Raw genomic sequence first — 19,270 nt, 5'->3', positions numbered from 1 at the left:
GGGGCCGGGGCGGGGAGCTTACTGACCTCCCGCCCCCGCTGCGCGCGTTTCTGGCCGGGGGGCCGGGCCGGGGCCGGGGTCCCGGGGCCGGGAGGCGGGGCCGGGAGGCGGGGCCGGGGTCCCGGGGCCGGGAGGCGGGGCCGGGGCGGGGAGCTTACTGACCTCCCGCGCCCGCTGCGCGCGTTTCTGGCCGGGGGGCCGGGCCGGGGGTCCGGGGGGCCGGGGCCGGGGGTCCGGGGGGCCGGGGGTCCGGGGGGCCGGGGGGCCGGGGCCGGGGGGCCGGGGCCGGGGGGCCGGGGGGCCGGGGCCGGGGCGGGGAGCTTACTGACCTCCCGCCCCCGCTGCGTGCGTTTCTGGCCGGGGGGCCGGGGGGCCGAGGCCGGGGCGGGGAGCTTACTGACCTCCCGCGGCCGCTGCGCGCGTTTCTGGCCGGGGGGCCGGGCCGGGGCCGGGGTCCCGGGGCCGGGAGGCGGGGCCGGGGCCGGGGCCGGGAGGCGGGGCCGGGGCCGGGGCCGGGGTCCCGGGGCCGGGAGGCGGGGCCGGGGCGGGGAGCTTACTGACCTCCCGCGCCCGCTGCGCGCGTTTCTGGCCGGGGGTCCGGGGGGCCGGGGCCGGGGGTCCGGGGGGCCGGGGCCGGGGCGGGGAGCTTACTGACCTCCCGCGCCCGCTGCGCGCGTTTCTGGCCGGGGGGCCGGGCCGGGGCCGGGGGTCCGGGGGGCCGGAGCCGGGGCGGGGAGCTTACTGACCTCCCGCGCCCGCTGCGCGCGTTTCCGGCCCTGCCGGTGTCTCCGCCGGTTGAAAGCGCGTGTCTGCGTCGGGTTCCGTTGGAGTGCGTTCGGTGCGCCGCCGTGGGTCCGCGCTGCTTCCACCCAACTTCCTGTTAGGTAAGAGGCGCGTGAGGCTCCTGTGCCAGGGGCAGTGCTGCTCCCGAGTCGGCGCGCGGCGGGGACGCGAGTCGGTAGGTGCTGGCGGGAGCGAGGGTGGGGTGGGGACCCTCGCGAGCCCGCACTCCGCTTCTGGGTGGCAGCCTCTTCGGCCCCACACGGCGTGACGCGCGCTCAGGCTCCGCTTTCGCGTCGAGGCAGAGGCGTAGTAGGGGTCGGGCCCAGGGCTGGAGGGGCCGGGGCCGGGGCCGGGGTGGGGAGCTTACTGACCTCCTGCGCCCGCTGCGCGCGTTTCTGGCCGGGGGGCCGGGCCGGGGCCGGGGCCGGGGTCCCGGGCCGGGGGGCCGGGGCGGGGAGCTTACTGACCTCCCGCGCCTGCTGCACGCGTTTCTGGCCCTGCCGGTGTCTCCGCCGGTTGAAAGCGCGTGTCTGCCCCGGGTTCCGTTGGAGTGCGTTCGGTGCGCCGCCGTGGGTCCGCGCTGCTTCCACCCAACTTCCTGTGAGGTAAGAGGCGCGTGAGGCTCCTGTGCCGGGGGCGGTGCTGCTCCCGAGTCGGCGCGCGGCGGGGACGCGAGTCGGTAGGTGCTGGCGGGAGCGAGAGTGGGGTGGGGACCCTCGCGAGCCCGCACTCCGCCTCTGGGTGGCAGCCTCTTCGGCCCCACACGGCGTGACGCGCGCTCGGGCTCCGCGTTCGCGTCGAGGCAGAGGCGTAGTAGGGGTCGGGCCCAGGGCTGGAGGGGCCGGGACCGGGCGGGGTGCTGCCCTGGACACCGCGCCGGCAGCTGTTCCGCGCGGGTTCATGTCATTCCTATTTTCAACCTGTCCTGCTCCGCACCTGAGATGATTTATAAATTCGGTACCTTTGGGACAGGCGTGGATGACATCCCATAATTTACTTCGTTATTAATTTCTAAATGTAATACATACCACTCTCTAAAAGTATTTTTTAATTTGAAATATATTTGTATGTATGTACATATATATTTATTTATTTCTGAATTTTGTCTCCAGTACATATAATGAGGCTTGTAAAGTGGATAGTGTTCAGGACATAGGTGGATTTTGCTTTTAAGTAGTAAAGACTTAATTGGTGACTTACTGGGGCTATTTGATAAGGATTTTTTTTTTTAATGAACATTAAAAACAGTGAAATTGTATTTCCGGATTTCATTAGCTTCATTTATATCTTAATTGATGAAAACTGTAAGTTAATAACTCATTTTTATTTCCTTTGGAGATTCTTAAGTTTGTGCTACCAATGATTATTTCCAAAAAAGGCACACTTCTGGTTTTCCCAGAACTAATGCTAGCTTCTCAATCTTTTGAGTTTACTTGATATTAATGTTTGACCTCAAATCATGTCACATTTTTGAAGAAAACTTTCTCTTAGCCAGTGGAACATAAACCACCCTGTAGTTCATGTAGAGGAGGGGTTCAAATGCCTCTGATAGTGTCGTGTTAAAACTCATGGCCAAACCCAAGGTCACATAGCTTTCTTTCCATGTTTTCCTCTAGAATTTGTATAGTTTTGTCATCATAAAATGGGTCTTGTCCTAGACCCCAAGAACAGGTTTTTGGATTTCACATGGGAAAGACCTTTTGGCAAGTCACAGAGTATAGTGAAGTTAAGATAGTTTATTAGCGACTACTCAGCTACATAGCAGGGCGTCCTCAGAAAGCAGGAGGAATGCACCTGTTGTAAACGTATAAATTTTTTTTTGAGACAGAGTTTCTCTCCTGTCACAATGGCATGATCTCGGCTCACTGCGACCTCTGCTTCCTGGGTTCAAGGATTCTCCTGCCTCAGCCTCCCAAGTAGCTGGGATTACAGGTGCGTGCCAATATACCCGGCTAATTTTTTGTATTTTTGGTAGAGACTGGGCTTCACCATGTTGGTCAGGCTGGTCTGGAACTCCTGGCCTCAAGTGATCTGCCTGCCTCGGCTTCCCAAAGTGCTGGGATAACAGGCATGAGCCACCCGGCACCCGGGCTTAATGTTTGTTTATATAGGTTATTAAGAATCAGTTTGTGACAGGCTATTAGTATTGTTACTTCTCTTTGTTACTGTAGATTTTAACAACAATTTATGTGTGTACTATTACCTTTAAAGTAAAAGTTATTTTTAAACTAAGAATGCTGAGTGGTGTGCTGTGTGGGTGTACTGTGCTGATGTTCTATGCAGGTGTATTATGCATGTGTGCTGTGAAAGTGTATTGTGGGGGTATATTATGTAGGTGTGCCATGCAGGTGTATTGTACAGGTGTGCTGTATAGGGGTGGTATGCAGGTATATTGTGCAGGTGTGCTGTGTAGGTGTATTATATGGGCATGCAGTACAGGTGTGCAGCATCTGAGCTCCGTCTTCACCTTAATCCTGAACACTCTTTTCACCTCTCACCTGCACTGCAGTGCTGTTTCCTGGATCACACTTTTTTGTTTGTTTAATTCCTCCAGGAGAATGAGTGTATAGGAAATAAGGATTTCTCTTCACATTTTACTTGACTAACAGTTTCTCTGGTTATAGAATATATTTTGGATTTAAAGCTCTCTCTGAATTTTGAAAACACTGTTTCATTTTCCACTTGCCTCCTATGTTGTTCTAGAGAAGCTCAATCACAATCTCGTCCCCCATCCTCAAGCGATACACTTTTTTTCTTTATTATCTTGAAGCATTCAGGGTCTTTTCTTCATTTTTGGCTTTCTGAAATTGCAGGACAATATGATGTAGGTTCATTTTTATCTCTGTGCTAGCTCTTTTCATTTGGAAACCTGTGTTGCGTTCTGAATGCTATGGTCTGAAAGTGTACCTTCAAATTCATATGTTCACACTTAATGGCCAAGGTGATAGTATTGAGAGGTGGGGCCTGAAGGACGTGGTTAAGTCACAAGGGCAGAGCCTTCACAGTGGGATCAGTGCCCTTAAGGAAGGGCTGAGGGCCTGGGTTTGCCTTTTTACCTTTTCACCTCCTGCCGCGTGAGGGCCCAGCCACAAGGTACCATCTGGGAAGCAGAGTCCCAACCCTTGCGAGACACTGAGCCCGCTGGTGCTTTATCTTGGACTCCCAGCTTCCAGAACTGTGAGAGATAAATTTCTGTTTTTTATAAAGTACTCAGTCTCCTGTATTTTGTTGGAGCAGTACAAATGGAGTAAAACACTAAGACATTTTCTGGAATTCTTTGATTGATAATTTTTTCTTCTCAGTCTTTTATCTTGTCTCTTCCTTGAACACATTATTTCTGGTGTTGAACGTTCCAGACCACTTCTCCAATTTTCTTATACTTTTTTCTCCTATTTTTCACCTTTTAGATCTCTTTTTGTTGTTGATTTACTTTCTGTGAGGTTTACCAACTTTATCTAGTACAAGTTTTATGGAATTTAAAAATTGTTTCAGAGTTTAAGTTCCCAGATCCTCTTTTTTTAACTGTTTATTTTTCATGACTTCCAGTTCTTTAGTGGTGACGTATCTTTTCTCTCTGAAGACAGTATTTACAGTTACTGGAATTCCTTCCTGCTCTCCACCTGTCTTTGGTCTGTTTTCCTTTTCCCATTTTGATCTCTGTCCTTCATGGTTCATCCTCCTTTTGACTCCTGACCATCTGTTCACATGGGGCTGCTGTGGGGTGACCGGGCCGCGCAGTCTCCCTTGGCAGCTCTCAGCTCTCTGTATCCGTCAGCATTTTCTCTTGGTCTGGTCAGGTTTTCCCAGAGGGGACAGTCCATTCTCCAGCCTGGGACAGAGGTCAGGGACACATGTGCTCCCTCCCTGGGTTGGCTCTTTGTATGGTGAGTGGCAACCGGTTTTGGACCTCTCTCTTGCAGGCTGGGTCTGTGGGATGTAATTAGAAAGCAACTTTATTTCTATTCACTTACATTTATTCATTGGAGGAGGAGTTTCTCTTTCCTAGGGTACACGTGGACATGCCTATGACTTTTCTGCTTTGTCTTATGTTTAAAAATGTCCTTCAGTCATTGCAGGTCACAAGCAGGCTATCAGCTCGGTAATTAAAATAATTCGGTTCTTCATAGTGAATGTAATTCTAAATTAGATTTTAAGTTGTAACTCCCTGCTTCAGCAATGGTGATGGGGCCTAGAAACCAGAGCACCTGAGCTCCATCCTACAGGGGGCCATACCGGGATCTTTCCATTTTCAGAGGCTTCTCTCTGACAGTGAAGTGTGATGACAGACTTGGGGGCAGGGCAATGGCTAGCTTCTGAAAGCCACTGGCACTTTAGTGATAAATTAAGTGACGGGTAGTGAGGTGTTTGTCAAGGAAAGTGCCGTCCAAATGCTAAATACTGATTATTTCTGCAGCAGTGACTGCAATACCTCACTCAATCTCTGTCGTTCTTGAAGAAGTCATAAATAAACACGATGAATCTATGTAGAAGCGGTAAGTCAGAAAAATCTGTGTGTTTCATTACATAAACAGCGGTTTGTCATTAATTGACAGGCTTGGATTGGGAGTTGTTAATGAAACTGATGAGATGTTGGACAGATGAGCTCCCTCTTATTTCGAAGAGCTTATCTAGGGCTGAGTCATGGGACCTGATAGTGTCTTGTGGTGCTGTCTTCTTGTAGATATATCCGTGTTTTAGAGGATTTAGTTTTTTAAAATTTCTCTTAGAATGTGAATTTTACAAAAAAGGACTTCCCAAATGGATGATTATTTGAAAAATGAATTGTCAGACAAAACTGACACATCAGTTATGGAGAAAACCCTTCAAGAACTGGCTTTAAATGTGTTTTAGTGGGAGCCACAGTGTGGAGAGAAACAGAAGAGGGAGGAGAGGGCGCCCCTTGTTTCTTCTCTCCACAGCCAGGCCTTCGCCACCTTTCTCAGTGTCTTCAAGAATAAAATGCCTCCGTTGTTGGTTTTAGCTGCTTTTCTCCCTCAGGGTAGGTAAAGTGGTTCGAAAACGACAAGCATCCTGTAAAGTCGGAAGAGCTGTGTCAACATTAAGCTGCGTGACTTTGGCTATGAGGGAAAAAAGGCTGGTGAGTGCAGAGAAGACAGAGCTGTGGCAGGGCTCCTCCCGCCAAGTCGCCATGGAGAGGGGCTGTGAGGTGTTCTTAAATGGCCTGGTCTCCAGGGTGACTCAGGAAGGGCTGAGAATGGTCAGCTCCGTCACCTGCTAAACCCATGCCGCCCCCCTCAGCACACACCCTCCACTCTCCAACCTTGCCCAAGTGCTGGTCCGTCACGTCACCAGGACAGGGCATGGAGACTTGGGCTGATTCTTTTCTCTCCCTTCCTCCCTCATTTTTTTCTTCTCTCACTCCTCCTTTTCCTTTCCTGCTGTTTCCTGCTCTCCTGTTTCTGTCCTGCAGTGTCTGGAGCTCCAGAGAGGCTGGCCCTGGGGTGGGGTCCACATGGACATGGGCGTAAGCAGGTTTGATGGTCATGGGCATAGGCAGGTTCGATGGCCAGAGTTCTTTCAGCTCACAGTAAGTTTTGTTTTGTTTTGTTTTGTTTTGTTTTGTTTTGTTTTGTTTTGTTTTGTTTTAGATGGAGTCTTCCTTTGTCGCCCAGGCTGTAGTGCAGTGGCGTGATCTCGGCTCACTGCAACCTCCACCTTAGAGCAATCCTCTTGCCTCATCCTCCCGGGTAGTTGGGACTACATGTGCACGCCACATGCCTGGCTAATTTTTGTATTTTTAGTAGAGACACGGTTTCACCATGTTGGCCAGGCTGGTCTCCAACTCCTGACCTCAGGTGATCCATCCGCCTCAGTCTCCCAAAGTGCCGGGATTACAGGTATGAGCCACTGCACCTGGCCTCAGCTGACAGTAGGTTTTAGAGCCAGATATTTACACACTAACTTGCCAGAAACATATATGACTTTATTATTCTAATTGATTTTAAGAGATATTATGAACTCAAATCCAAAGTTATGTCCCACCTATCATGACAATTTCATTAAGGAAAAAGTCAAACCATTTTGGAAACGATTTAAGTGAGCAACTTGGAAAAAGTTTCTACATTCCTAACTTACTTTCCAGGGGATTATTCCTCACTTAACATCTATCAGGTGTCTTAGCTTAGCTCTCTTTTTACTTCAGGTTTTTCTTGCTTCCTCAGTGTGCTGGGAGTCCCACTCCACTCAAATGCCCTCAGGTCTAATAATTAACTTCATTGCAGGCTCCTGGCAGGCCTGGGTGGGCGGCAGCTGCATTGTGCTCCTGAAGAAGATTTAAGTTGGGTTTGGTGAACTGGTAGAATTTGCATTTTGCTGTTTCTTTCCCTCTCTCAGAATTTGTACCTTTAAATAGGTTTTTTAGTGTCATTAAGTATATCAAAAGGAAACCCAGTGGGGCAAATTGGCCAGGCTCCATAGAGGTGGCCTTGTCTAAGCCTTTCATCTTATCGATAAGGAAAGACAGGACCAGAGAAGTCACCGACTGTCCCTGGTCCCACTGCTTGGTTTGGGGCAATTTCCTGAAAATAATATCCAAGATGCAAAGCATATGGCTCTGGTGAGACATGTGTGAGGAGCTGAGAATGAGACGGCTGAGTGTCGGGGGCAGATCACAAAGGGCTGCGCTCACCATCAGGAGGTCTGGACTTCGCTGTGAAAGACACAGGCCCTCATGTACGTCCAGGATGTGGTGACAGCGAGGCTTGCAGGAGACAGGTCCCTGCTGTGTGGGGGTGAAGCTGGAGGCAAGATGATGCCTGGAGCTAAGAGATGGTCACAGGAAATCCGGCAAGAATTAACGAGGACTGGACAGTGACAGGCAGGCCGAAGAGTGAGAGGAACTTCACTGGCAAGAGCCAACAGGGCTTGTTGATTTAGGAGAGGAGACAAAGGACTGAGGGGTTTCTGGGCTGGGGGGCTGGGGCCTGGGAGGGTGGAGAAGCCACTGTCTGCATTATGGGATGCAGGAGGAGAAGCATTCAGTTCTCCACACAATGAGTTCCCTGAGAGGTGTCTCAGTGGGATCGTGGTGCAGTTGGAAATGTTCATGAGAAAGATGAGAAGCGGCACCAGCAGCAAACATCCAGGAACCCAGAAACCATCAGCACAGGTGCCTGCTGAGTCCCATAGACACACCAGGGCCCACCAGGACCAACCAGGAAGCAAGTGTGGAGCTGGGAGTGAGGGAGCTGGGTGTGGAGATCAGGGGGAAGACTGTCATCTAAAGGGCGAGAGTGGGAAGGATGGAGTCATCTGTAGCTAAAGGGAACCACCATTAGTCAGTCCTTGTGATGAAGGTGCAGGATGTTCCTGCTTCCGTGCACGTCGCTCCTGGGCTGTGGGCAAGTTTGGAACTGCTGTTGTTCCCCAGCATAGTCTCAAGCGAGTGGAATGACGGTTTCCTATAGAAGCACAGTTCCTACAGGAAAGAAGGCGTGGTTAAGAGCATGAGGGCCAAGGAGAAGGAGGGGATTAGAGATAGCCAGCAGTGAGGGAGACGGTTCCAGATATGAGCCGAGTGGGCACAGCAGGGAATTCAAGAGAGAGAGGAGCATATATTACGCAAATTTTAAATTTTTTGGTAGCAAGCAACCTAGCAAAACTGGCTGAATCCAAAGGAGATTTATTGGCTCACATCATAAAAATCTAGTGAAAGATTCTAGCTGAAGTCATAACTAGATATACAAGTTTAAATAATTTTGTCAGAAACTGTTTCTTTGCTGCTCATCCACCTATCCATCCACCCACCTATCTATCCAACCCTCCCTCCCTCCCTCCATCCACCCATCCACCCACCTACCCACTCACCCATGTCTTTATCCATTGATCCATGTGCACATCCATCCTTTCATCTCTACTTTCCTCCATCCCTCTCCCTTGCCTCCCTCCCCATCCATCTGCCCATCCCTCCATCCACCTCTTCATCTCTCCTTTCCTCCCTCCCCCATCCCTCCACCCCCTGTTCACCCACCCATTCATCCATCCCTGCATCTTTCCATCCACTTCTCTGTCTTCTTGTCTCTGCTTCTCTTTGTATTTTGTTCTCACTATTCTCTGTTTCATAAGGCTTCCTGAAAGCGGCATCCATTTATTCCTTGTAGCAAGATCCCTAGAGAAAGACTCATAATTTATCTCTCAGTGTTCATAAACTCTCAGGGCAAATTTTATTTGGCCTGACTTGGATCACGTGCCAATATCTGAACGGATTGCATACCCAGGTAATGGAGTATTTTAATCACTGCAGACCCCCCACCCTCACCTGACCAGTGCCCCACAGCAGGACCATGAGCAGGGCCAAGGTGTCTCCAAGGTGCTGAGGAGCTGAGCGCTCAGCCAGCCCACAGCCACGATGGTGTGCCGCCGAAGCCACGCGGCTTACTTCACAGCCAGGATCCGGGATCAGGCTATGTCCCATGCAGCCTGATGAAGGGTAAAAAAGAGCCCAATACAGAGTGCTGGGGAAGCATAGAGAGAGCCGGAGCAGCTGACCGAGCCTGGGACGGTCAAGGGTGACTGCCGTGCAGGCGGTGGCATCTGAGCTGTTCCTTAATTAGAAAGCCTGGCACAGAATGAAGAATGCATTCCTCAAACTGAGTCAGGGTGCAGGGATCCACATGACCGTGCTCCTCTTATCCTTAGGAAGGGACAAGAGACTTTGGCCTGCAGCTGCTGAAATGACCCTTGCAAGTACTGAATCATCTTTAATGAAAAAACACACTAATATGCTGCAAATTTGGAGCTTATCCTTTCAGCCCAATCCATGGGGAAGGTGTGAATTAAAGACCCTGTGCGTGTGCTGGAGGCATCGTGGACTTTTGTTCACGATTTCCTTCCCTTTTGATGCTTCAGTTATGGTGGTTGCAGCTCTATAAGCTGTGTGATATGGGCAATTCCTCTCACCTTTTGACCACTATTTTTCTTACTAATGAAATGAATACATACAAGAATACTTGAAGTTTAAATAATGAAACATCTGATACTCACAGGCACTACGGTATTGGATGAATTCTTAAGTGACTATAGGACACCTTTAAGCATGTTCTAGGGCAGGATAACCAAGGACACCATCTCACGTGCCAGGAAATGAGGGGCCTGTGTCCAATAAGTCCCTGGCTCCACGTGGCTCTGCTGTTGCCCTCTTCTCTTGGACCCTGGTTGTGGTCTTCCCTTGCCACGGGGCCTTTGCTGGTGATACTCCCTCTGCCTGGAGTACCTCCATAATGTCCACTGCTGGGGCCTTGCCCATATTCTCTACACGTGGCACTGCAGTGCCCCCCCAGCCAGCTCTCAGGGGCCAGTGCCCCCAGTTCCTTGTCCAAGGTCTTTGTCCCGCAGCTAAAACCCAATCTGCTGCCACCGGCTCCATCCACAGGCAAAAGTTCCAGGGAATAAATGCGTCAGGGCACAGCCCTCAGGAGACCTTGGTTACGGACATCTATCCGTCTCCTCGCCCTCTGGGGTGAATACATCTCAGGTGCACTCTTTTGGGTGTTTGTTTTTGCTTTTGTTGTTTGCATTGGCTCCCAGAGTCTGACAGTGGCAGAAGGCTCCAGCTGCCCACAGTGGTGACTGGTTTTAAGCGTACCCTTTGTTGGCCATCTTCCTCTCTCTTGGAAATAAACAGCCTGCACTCCAATCCTTGTCACAGGGTCAGCTCCTGAGGGATCTTCTTGGCCTTGCTAATGCTGGCTTATCCTTCAGAATTTAGCTTCCATTTTCACTTCTTCATGGGAGTCTTCTTGAGTATAGTCTCCTCGTCATGTCTGCCGCTTCTTCCTGAGTCAGGGAATATCTCTTAGGCCATATCTATTATAGTCGTGGTCTGACTTATATTTGTGGTCAATTTTTTTTTCTTAATTTTTCGTAGAGACAGGGTCTCACTATGTTGCCCAGGCTGGTCTCAAACTCTAAGTGATCCTCCTGCCTCAGCCTCCCAAACTGCTGGGATTACAGGCTTGAGCCACCAAGCCTGGCCTATGTTTGTGGTCTCTGACTAAAAATGATCTTTTCTTCTAACCTGAAATCTCCTGAGGGATGAAACTTTGTCTCTTTGGTTTATCCCAGCATATAAATAGTTACACATTTTTGAATTAACAAATGAGCACAAATTTGTATCAAATTATTATCTAGGACAAGCAGTGGAAAAAAATTCTGTAAAGGGCCGGATAACTGTTTTAAGCTTTACGGGCCATGCAGTTTCTGTTGCAATTACCAACTCTGCTGTTGAAGGGTGAAGACGTGGGTAGGTAATATATAAAGGAATGAGCATGTCTGGATGTTCCAATAAAATTTTATTTTCAAAAATAAGCAGCAGAGGAGAGCTTCTGGAATGGTGGTGTGAGGAGCTTGGCAGGCCCTCTATCCAAGGAAATAACCATTTAACCGCCGAACATTCATTTTTTTAAAACTAGAAATTATCCTAAAGGCATACAGCAGGTGGATAAATATTTACTCAAATAAATAATCAAATCTCAGTAAGAACGGTAAGGATCAGTGGTATCAGAGCCACAATCCACCGCTCCCCACCCTCAAAGCGCATTGTGATGAAAGCTCTGCTCCAGGAAGGTCCAGCTAACAAGATGCTGTGGTCTGTCTTCCCGGCTCCTGGTCTAGGGCTGTGGTTTCACCCCAGGAAGGCAGGCCACCAGCATCTCTCATCCCTCCCAGTTTGCACTGCAGAAGCACCATTCCAGGAAGTTGCAACTGAGAGGACTAGGGCTCCCCTGCTTCAGCCTGTGCTTGTCCTCAGAGGGTGGGAGCCCCATCCCAGGCGTGGCAGACTGAGCACATCTGCCTGGATTGCCCCACACCAAGTCACTCACAGTGTGGAGGTTCCATGTCTGGAGGGGCAAGCTAGGAAGACAAGAGGCTACCATGCCCACCCAGCTACTGGCTCATGCAGCAAGGGTGTCGCTCTGGTGGAACTGGATCACGGTCCCCAGGAGCAGAGGAGACCTAAGAGCAGAGCATGTCCCTGAGGTGACAGACTTTACTTGGAGAACAGCATGCGGAAGTTCAAGCCCAAGGAAGTTGGCAAAAATAGTGGAGATTTTGTTGATGAACAATTAAGAGTGGGTGAAATGGTAGACTGGATAGAACTTAAACAGAGGGAACAAGGAAGAGAGATTGTTGAGAAGGGCTCCAGGGGTCTGAGCAGACTTGAAAAGCTGGCAACACTCTGCCCTTGCAAAAGGGCCTGATGTTCACTGGATGAGTTTGTGGAGCAATTTGTGCCCCAGGCATCATAAAAAATGATAGAGCACTTGCATTTAGTGGATGTTAACAGCTGTGTGTGACACCAAAGAGAGACAGACCAGCAGAAGCTTAACAGAGCCCAGAAAAAAACATAGATACCACAGGTGGTCGGAGAGACTGTGTGCTAGTCCAAGGCTGTGCCCTCTGAGGAGCAATATCAGAGCTACGTCCCTAATCAAATAAACAAGCAAGCAATCAAACAGAAACAGCAGCCCCTGGGGGTCGGGGTCAGAATCCAGATTTGCTATGTTATATTACCTAAAATGCCAGTTTCCACAAAAATGCAAGAAAACAGGAAAGTGCGACCCATGCTCAGGAAAACAGAAGGCAACAGAAACTATGACAAATTCCAGACATCGGATTAACAGACAAAGATAGCCAGTGTCAAAACAGCCACAGAAACATATTCAAGTTACTAAAGGAGACTATGTTAAAAGAATTAAAAGAAATTATGATGACAATGTCCCATCTAATAAGGAATATCAATAAAGAAATAAAAATTATTTTAAAAAACAAAAAATTGTGGAGTTGAAAAGAACAATAACTGAAATGAAAAGTTCACTCAGGGGCCCAGCAGTAAATTGGAGCAGTCAGAAGAAAGAACCAGCAGACTTGAAGTTATGTCAATAGAGATTATACAACCTGAAAAACAGAGAGGGAAAAATAATTAAGAAAAATGAATAGAAGCTTGGGACACCCTTAATGAGAGTACCAGAGGAGATGTGAGAGAGAAAGAAGCAGAAAAAAAGTTCCAAGCAGAAAAAATGTCCAAGAAATAATAGCTGAAAAGCTCCCAAATTTGCTGAAAAATGTTAACCTACACATTCAAGAAGCCCAAAAAACTCTACACAAAGAGTCACACCTAGACACACACACCTGGACACACACACCTGGACGCACACATCTGGACGCACACACCTGGATACACACACCTAGACAAACACACCTGGACACACACAGCTAGACACACACACCTAGACACACACTCCTGGACACACACACGTGGACAAACACCTAGACACACACACCTAGACACACACACCTGGACACACACCTGGACACACACACCTAGACACACACACCTGGACACACACACCTAGACACACACACCTGGACGCACACACCTGGACACACATACCTAGACACACCAGAATCAAAATGTTCAAGACAAAGACAAGGAGAAACCTTGAAAGGAACAGAATAAAATGGCTCACCACAAAGAAGGGAACCCAGTAGGATTAATACTTGATCTCTCTGTAAAATGATGGAGGCCAGAAGGCAGTGGGATAACATATTCAAAGTGCTCAGAGGAAGAAACAATCCACAATCCTATATCCAGCAAGGCCATCTGTCAGACATGAAGGTGAAATAAAGAAATTTCAAGATAAGCAAAAATGGAGAGAATTTCTTGCTAGCTGAACTGCTTTATGAGATATTAAAGGAGTTCTTCAGGCTGAAAACAAGTGAACTCATACGATTTTCAAATCCACACAAAAAAACAAAGGGCAGTAGTAAAGGTAATTACGTACTTTTTTAAAAAGGTATAAATGCATATATTTTCTCCTGTTTTCAAAAGCAACTGCATAGAACAATAAGTATGGAATTGTATTATTGGACGCATAACATACGGAAATGTAATATACTTGACAATAACAGTACAAAGGAGGCAAATGGGAAAAACTGTACTGGATTAAGGAAATGACCACATATTGTATAATCCCATTTATATGAAATGTCCAGAATAGGCAAATCCATAGAAGCAGAAAGTAGATTCATGGTTGCCTGGGCTTGCGATGTGGGCGCAAGAAAGAAGGAAATGAGTACTAATGAGCATGTTTCCCTTAGGGAATGACAAAAATGTGATGATTTCACAGCTCTATGAACGTACTAAAAACCATCGTAGTATTAAAAAAAAAAAGAACAAAAGAAAAGAAGAGTAGAATTTTGGGTACATAATTGTAAAATCAATCTTTAATGGAAAGCTCTGTTATCCAGAAACTCAAAATTAGCTACATAACTTCCCCAGAAATATTCATCCGCAGCAAATATTCATCAGAGACAGAATCCAAACCCAGGTCTGTGTGAATCTAAAGTTTATTTTCCTCCACCTGCCTTAACAACAAATTATTGAATAACTCAAGGACACAATACCTCGAAAGAGTCTGAAACATTTCTGTGATGAATTTACTTATGAATCCCAATACTCTTGATTCTAGATGATGTGTTTTGTTCAGCATCTGTTTCAGTCATATCAAGTAAAACCACTTCCCCCAGGTAATATAGTTTTCCTTTTTACTTTTTCCCTTGGCATCAGCATTTACAGCCCTGTGCAGACTGTTTTAACAAACGCGTTGGTGAGGTGTGGTAGAATCACAGGCAAAGGCATGCTTTGCTGTGCTGTGTAGGTGCATATCAAACGCTCGCCAAGAAATTATAAAATATTATTCATAGCAGTTTTTTTCTTCAGTATTTTATGGGCTAAGTGCAATCTGGCTTTTGATAACAACGGCTGAATAATATTTGAGTTTGCCAGCTGAAATGTCCTAAATATCTTATTGATTCATTTATTGCTGCTTCAAATAACAAGGCAACAAGACAGTGTCAAAATGCTCAGTGTTTTTACTTTTTTGTCTATCATGGGATGGTGTCAGTTTCAGGAAAAACGATGCCTCTTTTTTTGGTCCACATTGTAGGAATCTCACCAGTGACACGCGTTTGTGAAAAGCTGTGAATATTCAGTGCCACAGGGTTAAACCTCGGTACAGAAGCGAGACCCTGCTGGGCAGAGAAAGGGTGACCTGGAAGGTGTGTGAGGGCCCCGCCCATGGGCCCCTGTGATGGTCATGGCCTCAAGAATCACAGTCCAGGTGAGGCCCTGAATCTCCACAGCCAGGACCAGTTCCCTCTGCTCTTGGGTGCCGAGGCCAGCGTCAGCCAGGAGAGGCCTGCAGAATCAGCCTGTGCACCTCTCTGACGATAAGCAGAGATGCCGGTTTAGAGACGTGCTACTCACGGGGCAGTCCTCGGGCCTCCTGTACTCACATTACCTGGAACTTCTTGGAAATTCAGAATCTCAGGCCCCAACCTGGACGGACTGAATCAAAATTTTCATTGTGGTAAGACCCTTGGTGACACACAGGCCTGGGAAGCACAGGTTAGCGTGTCACCTTGGGCAAAGCTCTCAGCATTGTGAGCCTCTGTTTTCTACTCTGTAAAGGAGGCATCAATATCTACATCATCAGTTTGCCATGAGTATTGAAAAATAATGTCTTAGAAGCACAGGGCAGAGCCTGGCATGTAGTTTGTGCTCAGTGCACAGCAGACAAGAAACCACATGCACCAAACCCGGGCGGCCGTCGGCAGCCCACGCTGAGCAACCATGGGTGGCCCTCTTGTCTCTCGGGACAAGAAATGCTTCTTTAGAAATGCTTCTTTCGTTTCTAAAATGAAAGTTTTGGACAGTATTTCCTTTCACTTAAAAATTTCATCTGTGTATTTGATGGCCTCTGTCGTTTCTTTCTTGAAACTCCTGCTAACATACTGGGAGCTGAAGAATGGCTCCGTGAAGGCGAGTAGGGGTGCCTGTCCCTCCCAGGGAGGAGCTTCCCTCCTCTCACCTGCTGCACGAGCCCTAGTGCTTCACCAACTCCAGCCTCAGTGCCCTGACACTGGGGGAGGGAAAGGAAGCGCACGTACCAGCCGTTCCACCCACCGAAGTTGTTTGGTCCCAATCTGCAAAATCAGTTAAACGTCTTCCGGCCTGGCAGCAGATCAAAGGGTGAGGGGTCTGGGACAGACAGAGATGGCTAGAGAATGGATGGTGAAGTGCTCAGAGGCCCTGTGGGCTATCCCACACTCGGCGGAAGACAGCAACACCATCAAATCTCCACCCTTTGTTATCCATGACTTAAAGAAAAGTGAACAGGGAAGTGGACAACTGTGCAAAGACTGGCTGGAGTCAAATCCTGGGCATAGGTGAAGCATCGAGAATGCTTGTCACACGTTTGAATGTGCAGGGGGACTCTGACTGGAAGCTCCTAGCAGAGGCTGAAGACACTGGTTAGGTCCTGGTGCGTGCCTTGGGATGCATCCCAGGCAATGGGCCCAGGAGCTTGAGGTCATGTCCACCTGGCTCACCAGGGAGTCCTGCACCATTCTTCAAACCTAACTGGAAGAGACACTGATCCTTCCTCCCACCTAAGGGCTCCCAGAGCCACAGGTCTCCGCCTCTCCTGCAACACCTCCTGCTGCCTGTTCCCACCGCCCATGATTCACTCAGTCACCATCCTCAGCAGCACCCGACAGCCTCTGTGTGTCTGTGTCACTCACCATTACCAGCCCCCTGGGTGCCCAATGCATGTATGTTAGACAGAACAAATGCACGGCGGCCTTCAGCAGCACTGACCACTTCGACCCCTCTCTGTGCTCACACCAGGAGTGATCAGCGCACACGCCCTCCCACAGGATGGGAGAAGGTGATAACACAGCTGAGCTGGGTGTCCAGAAGCCAGCCCCACCCCACAGCCACTACTGAGAGGTTATGAGATCAAGGCCTTATCCCGAGTAATGCTGCTGCAGTGAACTGGGACTTTTTTCCTCTGAATTCAAAGGTGGGGCAGTCTAGGCACCCGGATGCACCATCTGCTCTGTCCCGGCCTGGTGGCTGCTCACTGTGGGATGCTGTGCGATTAGACAGTTACTATCTTTCCCTGGTTGACGGATTAGAGTTTCGCTTTTCTGAGCATCTTGTTTTGAAGTGATCCGAAGTGTTTAGGGTTAAAGAGCGTGATTTGCCCAAACTGTCCAAAAAAATAGAAGCAGGTCTGCAAGAGGGGGGTGCCCAGAGCCTTGAGATGGAAGCGAGATGGGGTGATACCTGGGGAGCTCTCCAGGCCGCCGGGAAGCTGCACGTCATCCTCTGGACCTCTTTGCTGACTGTGTGCTGTCACCACAGCAGCCGCCTTCTCTCATCTGTAAACAGGATTTTACGTAAATTTCCATACACTTGGTTGTTGACAATTAAGTAGATTGTTTTTAAAGATACTTGAAATGATATCAGAATTTCCTAAATATATCATTAAAACAGGAAACTTAGTTACCTACTCACTCAAATCACTAGAGAATACCAAATAGGAATAGGAAAATAACACACTAGTGAGAAAGATGTCCAAGGCCAATCACAGGAGTCAAAGCTCGTGATCAAATCAGCTCTGCCTGGGGAGGCCGTGCTCATGGCACCATTTAGTGACAAGTGGGTGACTCTGGGGCGAGTTCCAGGGGTGTCACCCCCAAGGCAGCAGCTCAGGTGCAGCCACCATGGAGGCAGTTTCACTGAGGGGCCCTCTGAGGCCCCTACTCTGAGATTCTAAGACAGGGTTTGAAGAATGTTCCAGCATTTGAACAAATGAACCCTATGATGTCCTGCTGTGAGAGAGAACAATGTCCCGATTTTGCCCAGGTGATTTGAACATCTCGGTATGGATCTGTTACGGGTTGAATTTTCTCCTGCCCAAATTCTTATGTTGAAGTCCTTACCCCTGATGGGACTAGATTTGGAGACAGGGCCTTTAGGGAGGTGATTAGCATAAAGTGAGGTCACCAGGTGGACCCTGATGCAATCTGGCATCCTCCTAAGAGGACATGAGGACACAGACACATACAGAGGGACGATCATGTGAGGACACAGGGAGAGGATGGCATCTGCACGCCAAGGAGAGAGGCCTCAGGAGGAACCAGCCCTACCCACACCTGGATCTGGGACTTCCAGCCTCCAGGGTTGTGAGAGAGAAATGTCTGTTGTTTAAGCCATGCAGTCTATGGTGCTTTGTTATGGCAGCTCCAGCAAGCTAACCTGGGATCTAAAATGATACTTAAACTGGTTCAGTCTGATTCTTAAACTGGTTCAGTGGAGCTAGGCCAGTCTCCCTCACTCTGAGCAGATGTTGGTCCCTTTGCAGGCCTGCTGTGTGTGATGATTGCTAACCAGGTTATGACAGTGATCTTTAAGTAAGTGGGAATCTTGTGAGTTTTGAGGTTTTTTTTTTGTTTTTTTTTTAATGAAATCTACATGGGATGTTTCAAAGAGAAATAGCAGCCTCTGTATACATTTGTCAAGCAGGAAGCTGGGTCTGCAGGGAGTAGGGTGGGGCTGGTTCTCCCACACTCGTGCCCCTTTCAGGCCCTTGCCTTGCATGGGCTGCGGTGGTTCTGCCAGTGTGGATTCGAACTGATAGGTTTCACTGTACCTTGGTCAGCATCCTGCTGCCAAGAAAGCCAAAAAGGGCTGGAGCAACCCTCCCGTGTGCCATGTGAGCCTGTTTCCTTTCTGCAGTCACCAGTTCACGCAGCAAGTGTCAGAGCGTTCCCGTAAGGCCGGCTCTCCACAGCTGCCAGGGGAGCTATCTCTGGCAGGGTCTTCTTCACTGTGTGTAGGATACGGCAGCCTTCGAGGCTGGGGAACTGAAGTTTTCATTTTATTCTATTTTAATTAATTTAAATCACAATAAGTATTATCACTAAGTTTATGCAAACACATGAGGGAATGCTGATTTAGAGCTGGTGGCATAAGGTCACAGAGCTCCCACGAATCTCACATGGAAGCCTTGTTTCTCCAGGTTTTTTGTAGTTTGTACTGAATCACACACCATGCTGCTTCCATGTTTTTTCAGGGATTTCCAACACAGATTTTCCTGAGTACCCTGGATTAATCTCCTTTTGGATAGGTCCATGGGGGCCCTGCTGCTTTTTCCCCTTAGCCCTGGGCGAGGCCATCATAGAGGGGGAGTGGCAATGGCTCACAAGGTACTAGTGGAACCCCAGTAAGTTATCTCAGAGCCCGCTTAGAACGCAAGTGCTACGTCCCCCAAAAGCTTTGCGATGAGTATCTGATGGGAACAAACTCAGTCAAGGACAGGCCCGGGTTGGGGCTTGCAGGCTGCAGATTCAGAATTGTTTATGAGATGGCAGCCATACTTTCTAACAACAAGACCTGAATTTCTCAATTTAATCCAAGTCGTGACTCAAGCTAGCGCCCTTCCGTTCCTCTATTACATTTCTGTTCGGCATGGATCAAATTGCCTACAAGGTCGAACAGATTTCAACTGCAATCTCTGAACCAGAAAATTCACTTATTCTCATGAAAGTTTGTAACCTTTGGAGAGTTGCTTAAAGAAACACTTAAAACCATCTTTCCTCTTTCTATACTCCAAACTTA

General features: G+C 48.7%; 1 long non-coding RNA gene across 2 annotated transcripts in view; it reads left to right on the top strand.

The window, feature by feature from the left end:
* The first annotated feature begins 765 nt into the window (after positions 1-765).
* The window catches only part of LOC129528378 (uncharacterized), a 40,473-nt gene continuing 21,968 nt past the window's right edge, over positions 766-19,270 (top strand). For both annotated transcript variants that reach the window (XR_008673652.2, XR_010131263.1), the window contains exon 1: positions 766-958. This is a non-coding gene — a long non-coding RNA (uncharacterized lncRNA). The remainder of the gene's footprint in view (positions 959-19,270) is intronic.

This window comes from Gorilla gorilla, chromosome 17 (genome assembly GCF_029281585.2).
Source record: "Gorilla gorilla gorilla isolate KB3781 chromosome 17, NHGRI_mGorGor1-v2.1_pri, whole genome shotgun sequence".
In the NCBI taxonomy this organism is placed as follows: Eukaryota; Metazoa; Chordata; class Mammalia; order Primates; family Hominidae; genus Gorilla; species Gorilla gorilla.
The sequence above is the reverse complement of the archived record's forward strand: the minus strand, read 5'-3'. Positions and strand labels throughout refer to the sequence as shown.